General features: G+C 30.1%; 1 long non-coding RNA gene across 1 annotated transcript; it reads right to left on the bottom strand.

The window, feature by feature from the left end:
* Positions 1–441: 441 nt before the first annotated feature.
* LOC143243420 (uncharacterized) lies at positions 442–7945 on the bottom strand. Its single transcript, XR_013024525.1, has 2 exons — positions 7477–7945; positions 442–637 (listed from the first exon to the last, which is right to left on the bottom strand). It is a non-coding gene; the product is annotated as an uncharacterized LOC143243420 (long non-coding RNA).
* Positions 7946–8688: the final 743 nt, after the last annotated feature.

An 8688-nucleotide genomic window follows, 5' to 3' on the forward strand; every position in this document is an offset into this window, starting at 1 on the left:
AAAGAAACAGAAAATGTTTAATTATGTACTTAAAAGTATGATAGTTTATTTATCTATAAACCAATGTTTTGGGATGGAATGAAAATTTGAAAATAATTTAAAGTTGCACCATTTACAAGAGATTCCCCTCAAAGCTGTATGCAAACAAGTGTTTACATTTTTTAAATTTTCTTTCCAATTTTTATTTAAAAAATGTTACAAAATGATAAAATAACCAATTCTGAAGTATTTTTGAGTTAGAAAATGTTGAATTAGAGTTTTCTATGATAACTATATTGGGTAAAAATCTTTTTACCTTTTACTAATTGAACTGGCGTGTGCGTTTTCTCATAGCAAAGCCACATTGTGCTATCTGCTGGAGTCCACCGAGGGGAATTGAATCACTAATTTTAACATTGTAAATCTAGGAGTTACTGCTGTACCAGCGAGGCACAAGAGAACTGATAGTTATCTACTTTTATTTCATGTAGTAGTTAAATTAAAATAAACAAATTTTAACACCTTCACTTAATTCTGAATCTTCCTGACTAGTACTACACCTTCACTTAATTCTGAATCTTCCTGACTAGTACTACTTTGTTTTCTTCTCATAGACACTCGGCGACAAAGATCGTTCCTTGATTTTCTTTAGAAACCTCTGAAAAATAAACAAAGAAGAAGAAAGAAAAGAAAATTATTTTTCAATGGCATGAAAATAACAAAATTTACTAGCAATAAACAAAACAGGTTTTTTTCCAGTATGTCACTGTCCAAAGTTACAAAGTTCCTTTACATAAGAGTAAATATGCATAAATTGTGTGTTTGTTTTGAATTTTGTGCAAAGTTACGTGAGGGCTATCTGAAGTAGCAGTCCTAATTTAGCAGTGCAAGACTAGATAGAAGGCAACTAGTCATCACCACCCACTACTAACTCTCGGGCTACTATTTTACCAACAAATAGTGGGATTGAGTCTCACATTATAACAACCTCATGACTGAAAGGGTGAGCATGTTTGGTGTGACGGGGATTCAAACCCGCGACTCTGTGTGTTGAGTTGAGTGCCTGAACCACCTGGCCATGCCAGACCAAATATGCAAGGGATCTTCAAGTCAATAGACAGGACTTAAGTATTTTATCACAGAATTACACGATCCTGACCATTATATATCACACTGATTACAAATATCCCAGAACATTTTAACAAGCATCTCAAAATCTTTGGACCATCAGTTTTATTTGGTAGTCTCCACAAGGGGAAGTTTTAAGGTGTTAAACAGTTTTAAGAATTTCCAAAGACTAACTACCACATAACATTAATTTTTTTTAAATGCATGTGACAATCATTCTCTTGTAATTCCATTGTTAGTTAGGTTGGTATTACTTGCATTTGAATATCACTCTTATACATTCTAAATTACTTTGTGTTACTACTACTTACTTACACAGGACCTCATGATTATAAAGAGAGCAACATGCCTACCTTAAGCTACAGGTTCAGTATGAGAAGTTAATTTTTATTAATGGAAGCTCCTTGAAAAAAGGCATACAAAAGAGATGATGAGTTAATAGTGTGAAACTGTCCTCGTTTTCTTGTAAGGAAATTTTTTTATTGAAGTAAAAAACTGATATATAAAATATTTTACAGACCCATCTTGTGTTATCCCTATTACTAACAGTAAACCTTCTTGAATTTACAATTGAAAGCAAAGAGAGCTTTGAGAACATGGCTGTATCATGCTAAAAATATCCCTGGAAAAATGTTAATTTACTTTTATTCAGTGAACTTTCTTCAAAAGATAATAACAGCTGGGGCAAAATCTTGCTATTTGCCAATCAGCTATTTAAAGGGAAGATATACATACAAACGTGATCACCAAATGGGAATGACTAGGGTTGTAAAATTTGTACAAGGATTATAACATAGGATGGGAAATCAAAAGATGGAATCTCTAACAGAAAAGTGTAAAATGTGTTAACTGAAGATAAATAGCAATGTATAAATAAACTTCTGTTTAATCCAGATTGTTAAATCCTCATTCTTCATAATGAACATTATGAAATGATTCAAAGCAAATAACTCAAAATATTCAAATATCCTGTATCATGTTAAAATTCAGTAAATTTTCTTTTTCCTTCACAACCACTGTACTTAATATCACATTAGGACATATGATTGCATGAACAAAAGAAAGAGGAACACTAAAAAATTTATCAGACAAGGATACATTGCTACAGCTGTACCAAACTATCCTTAAAACATCTCAAACTGAATGTTATGAAATAAAATATAATGCCACAATAATAATGTATGTTGAATAAAGTTGTAATGTTTACTTCCATAAAAATAATTTTACGTCATTATAAGCAGTAGTATCAAATGGGAGGAACATCTTGATATTATATCATAAAAATTGTCTTCTTATTTTAGTTGTTAAAAACAAACAGTAACAAAGGCTGTAGATTATATTCATCACGTTTTTATGACCTACAAATGAAATGATGTCTGACAAAAGTACTTGAGGGAGAAGTATATGTATCTAGAGTTGCATAGTAAATGTTACTACATAAAAGAACTGTGACTATACAGCAATATCTGTAAGTCACACACAGCCTATAATAAAACAATCTACAAAAAAACATTTTGGAAACTATGTACTAGTCATCTTTGTTAACAACTGTATTATTATTTCTTAACTTCAAAAACAACAACCAACATCTTATTGAAGTATGCTTGTTTGTTATTGGATAAAACAACATAGTTTCATATAATATAGTAATTCTTAAATACATACAAATTACTGTTTAAAACATTAAAAATTAACACCAGCTAACAAAAACAACACTAAGTATACAATTAACTTTTAATGTATTCTATCCATTCATCCATCCAATATTTTCAGAAACCAAAACAAGTAATAAATATACTGTGTACATAAACATGTAAATATTGCTCTATATATACAACTCAAGCAAAAAAATGGTGTTATTAAATAGGATAAATTCTACCAATAAAACTTATAAACTGATTTTATGGAAATTGTTTAGTTTGCTAACAAAAGGCACTTCAAAACTATCTCCCAAAAACTCAGCAACAAAGGTATAAACAGATAAGTTACAATAAACTATTTTGTGGAAAACAAATGTAACCCACAAACAAAAAAAAACATACAATGTAAAACACAGATAAATATCCTTCTCTAGTTACTGAACAAAAAACATTCCACAAAACTTGATTTCTTCAAACTGAAAAACATCAACATCTAACACAACCAGAAAAATAAGTATGGTATACAGTTTCTTTGTAGTAGTTATAAGTTTATAATGATTAATAAAATATTTTCCAAACACACACACACACAAAAATAGTTCTGACTTGTTTTATTTGAAGTCTACTTATAAATATTAAGTTTTAAAGTTGGTTTCTCTGATCAATTTTTTCACATTTACAATAAAAGCAAAAGAAGTACAATATTATCAAATTTTATAACCTTTTAACTAGTGTTAAAATCCCCAATTGAGTTAAATGGTTTTAGTTGTTTCCAGAAGTGTAAAACTAAGCATAAAGAAGCACTTCATAGTTCAAAACATCAAAGCAAATATACACATATTTACACTAATTATTCATGTCCACAGTAACATACTATTCTGAAAAAAAAATTGCCTACAGTCAAAACAAAGTAATACAAAAGGTTGGGACAAGAAACAACTAAATGTTGAACATTCACGAGTAAGCAGTTTGAATCATGATGTGACCATTGAAGTCCAACCTGACAAAATGGATTGTAAACAACTAAGAGTTTTTGTGAAAACATTTAAGAAACACAGAGGCTTATACCTTACAGAAGTTTCCACCCTTCATGATGGTTATTAGCTTACAAATATTTTGAACCCTTAAGACAACTAATGGTCACAGAAAATGTTAACCCTTATCACTAATCTCTGTAACTGTTGAAGGCCTCCGTAGGGAACTTGTACTATCATTAACAAATTGTTTTATATTAGTTAAAAGGCCACTTTGACTTTTTTTTTTTCACAACAAATAACAAAAACAAAACACGATAGTTTTTTACCTACCATCTAAACATGGCTATCTTTTTGTTAGAATTTTATATTGCTCTTTGCAATTTTTTTATTTGTCTGAATCTCTTGAGAGTTTCTTATATGATTCACAATAGGTATTCCATGAATTAAAAAAACAACAACATGATATAGTACTATACTTTAATTAACATAAATTAATATGTAAATCATGAGTACTAAGTCTTCTGTTTACAATCAGTAACAGGAGTAATGTTACAAAAATTCTTCTTCATTAACAAATGTTTACTAGTAGTTCTAGTGTTGTAAACATCTACAAGTTTGGGACCTTCAAAATTGGAATTTCATGGTAACAAACAAATTAAACAAACAGAAGCAGAAACAGTATAGTGCTAGAGAGAAAAAAAACCCTTAATGTTTAATTACATCTCTCCCATGAGCAGTCAAATTTATAAATTAAAAAGCATGAATGATATTAAAAAAAAGCAACACTTAATGACTGTAATTATGAAAAAAATGGATCTTAATATATTTTTCATGAAGTATGTATTATTCACACAAAACAAAGTAAATTATATTACCTTATTATTAACTGCAATGGACTATTCCACTTAAACCTCTTTGCAAAGGAAAAGTATTTAACTACACCATCTACCAGATAGTGGGTTTTATTTAATGTAAAGTACAAAAACTGTTGAAAATTATACCCCATAATAACCTGATGATGTATCATTCATTATGAGCTAAAATGCACAGTACAACGCTAATAATTATTTTATCTAATTAGTCAATTACAATTCAACCAGTAGCATACTTATGACAAGTAAAATGTACAACTTTAAATGTTTCATAAAGTTAAGCACAACTAACTTCTTTCAGTGTCAAATTATTAGAGAAACATGTCAAACATTATTCCCATTTTTAAGATTCTTTAAAAGTCCTTTTCCCATTTGTAGACTATCCTACCAAACATTTCTTACAAGCATGAGATGTGCGAGATTTATTTCAAAATAAACTGAACACTGGCTTTCAAATACGCAGCACGTAAATATGTTTAATATTGAGTAAAAACCAGCTGCCAGCTCTAAGTGTCTGATGTAAGTAGAGGATGAAAAGTCTGTTTATACAATGACAAACAAATTATACTACTTTGTAATATTACTACAGACATATTTGTCTTGTATATGTAACAAATAAACTGAATTATTCTATAGTAGTAACATCATATGCTCTTCTGCATTAGTTTGGTAAACAACTTTGTCAAATTATTTAGCACCACAAAACAGTCACCTTATAGCAACATCAAGGTTTTACACGAGTGACAATCATTTAGCCACTTTTTTCATGGTTGTAGTACTGTTTGTTTGTTTTTAGCATCTCCCACTACATTAGAGTATTACCATATTAGCACATAACCATTTTTTATTCCCTTGTCATAATACTGTGATTTTCTAGTGTCTGGGACCACACTTGAGAAACTGTATTAAGTACCATTCTAAAATCTCATAAAGGCCCTTGGTGTTTGTTTTGAAAACATCTTTACAGATATTGTTTATGACTCTCTTAACACAACTATATCAGTGTGTTGAATCATAAAGAAGACAGTTTAGATCTATCATAGCTGCTATTTATTATACTACAAGGTTTGTTTATATTCTAATATCTGTATGTAACTTTACAATTAGTTGTTGAGTTATATTCAGAAAACACAAGGAATTCAGTTGTGTCACAACAACAGTTTATAAGATGATTCAAGTTCATTTTCTACTATCTATATATTACCTTGAGACCAAACAGTTATGAGCTAGCTATTAAATCAAATGGAAAATTAGAACAGAACTATTACATGTACCACAATAGCAACATGTTAATTTACCTAGTGATTTCTTGAAATGTCTACATTCATACTATAATGAAGTTTTTTTCCTAAATTTCTAAATCAGCTAGAAACCTTATGAATTTTATTTTTTTTATATTAGAAAATATTTCAGTGTTTGTCTTATATTGTAATATTTTACTTATAATTTCACTCAAGGTATAATTATTAATAGACTAATACACTAAAATCTGCCAGACAACACTGACCCGTGTTTAATGTCTTTTTTTTTATTATTTGTGTTATGATTACAATTTAATTATAATATCAAACTTCCCTCAGAATCACACTTTCCCTATTCTATAACACAATAAATGGGCTAAACAAAAGTGATTTAAAACTGAAATAAAGCAACACATGGGTCAAATAATTTTAATAATTTAGTGTTATAAACGTTTTTGTCTCTCACAAAATTTTAAAACTATATAGCCAAACAATTAAAAACTGGTCAATATATTTTGTTAGAAATAAGTAGAAAGTGCACTTCTTGGCCTAATTTCCTTGTAAGGCAAATATTAATATGGTAAGCTCTGCTGCTAGAACTATCCATTTTTAACAAAACTGTGGTAATGATGAGAATCTTTATATTTTATTAATGTTAACTGAAAGCCTGGTTCAGTCACTTCTCAGAATAATTGATATCAATGTTCTTGACATTGAACAGTCACATTTTACTAATTCATTAAACACACAAAAAACTGAATGGATACTTTCCATCAAGCCAGTAATTATAGGAAACCAAAATATGTAACAAAGGGAAGAATTAAGTACAATTATACTAATCACTGTTTGATGTTAACTGTCTGAGCTGTTTTAGGGCAGTTTCTACCAACTTCTTCTTGTCTGCTTCTCTCACCCTTAAGGGGTAAAGAACATTAATTCACACTAAAAGTATGGATAGGTCAAATTAATAATATTTAAAAAAAATAGTAAATTATATTATCCTTTTCATTCACAAGCCTGAACAAGACCTACCTAAAAAAATAAGACCCTTTAAAAATGTTGCATTATTTTAAACTTGTATTTTTTAGCAATAATTTTATTTCTAAAACAACTTGAAAGGTAGTTATACACTTTTCATAAATAAATAAACATTGCAATTGGTACAAAAGCATGCATTATAAAATATAAAGTGTAAACACACCATTGTAAAGTAAAAAAAAAAAACAAACAAACTTTTATCTTTATAACACAAATTTGCCCTAAACAATGTTCTAGGTAACACTGCATAACAAATCATTTGCTACAATAGAAAACTCAAGTGATTATTTGGTAATTAAATAGTTTTGGTTTCAGACACGTAATCAGAATTTGTCCATCACCTCTAGATTTTAAGATACTGTAGTATCTCACTACTTTATCAACAATATGTGTAATACCATACAATCAGTTCAGTTCAATAGGTTTATACTGTGAAATTAAGTTTACATAGAAAGTTTAATGAACAAAAGGAATAAATTTTTGATAACTTCAGACAGTAACTGTATTGGTGTAAAACTCCATATATATTGTTCATATGTGCTGCTTGTTCTTGATAAAATTATAATGACTTGCACCAATTTTGCTTCATTCCCATGTTCACCTTTTCTGCCCAGGAACATTTGAGGAGTCCCTCAACAGAGCTTAAAATGGGCAGAGTGATACACCTCTCTCTCAACTGCTTTTCACTCACTCACTCAGTTGGTTACTTTGTCTGGCTCTGCCCACACTCAAAACAAAGTCCATCTTCCTCACATCATACCTGTGATATAATCACTTTCACTTCAAGTAAAGTCCAAAAACCACCTAAACAGTTTATGCTACATTTGTGTTGTACAGTTTCCAAATCTGGCTTCACACAGTGGCTAAATAAAAGAAGAGCAATTGTGTCATTTACAATTTCAATGATACAGTGTGAGCCCAAAGATCATCTAACTTACTGTTATTTTTGCATTAATATTTCTGGATATTCAGACAAAACTAAACAATACACTAAATATCCAGAGATTGCATCTGTGATGAAACCAGTATCTCATGGGGATGATTTTCTTGTGTCACATCCAGCAGCAAAGTGGAAATAGAAGTTATACTGCAAAAGACAATGAATCATCTTTACTTCCTTCATTTAATAATTTTACCCCTGTGGCATCTCAGCATAAACTGCCTCATCTGATCACACAAGATGAACTAAATGATCAGATTTGTGACTTGTTTTATACTGAAACAGCATGGGAACTTTCATTTACGGCAATGGAATTTATCATAAAGTCTTGCTTCTCACTACAGCATGCAAGATACTTTGTGTTTCTGTACAAATGTTGATGCACTAATTGAAGAATCAAGTACTGATTATACTCTCAAGAAAGAAAACATTTTACCAATTCATCTAAAGTTAGTGTGAAAATTGTGCTTTTACATGATGGGAACACTAAGCCATTGGTTCCTGTTATTAATGCTGTGAACATAGTAGAACATGCAGCTTATACCTGAAGCAATCAAATATCCACTTCTGCTAAGTCTATAAAGTGAGTAAAAAACAAACACTGTAGCTTTTGTCTGTCTGGGATAGCCAATATCATAAAATTAATTAAAAAAAAACGGAATGGCCAGTGAGAGAATTACGTTCCAGGAAAACAGAAAGTTGAGTTCCAACTTTCAGTGAATCATCAAGATATGTTTCTTTCATCCTCCATCTATCTTATAAGTTTCAAAAGAAGTTGGTGAGTAAAAACTAAAGGTGGTATCTTTGTTGGGCCACAGATTTGGGAAGTGCTGATGAATGGTGATTTTGAGACACTACTCAGTCAGAAAGAAC

This window comes from Tachypleus tridentatus, unplaced genomic scaffold (assembly GCF_004210375.1).
Source record: "Tachypleus tridentatus isolate NWPU-2018 unplaced genomic scaffold, ASM421037v1 Hic_cluster_2, whole genome shotgun sequence".
NCBI classification, from domain to species: Eukaryota; Metazoa; Arthropoda; class Merostomata; order Xiphosura; family Limulidae; genus Tachypleus; species Tachypleus tridentatus.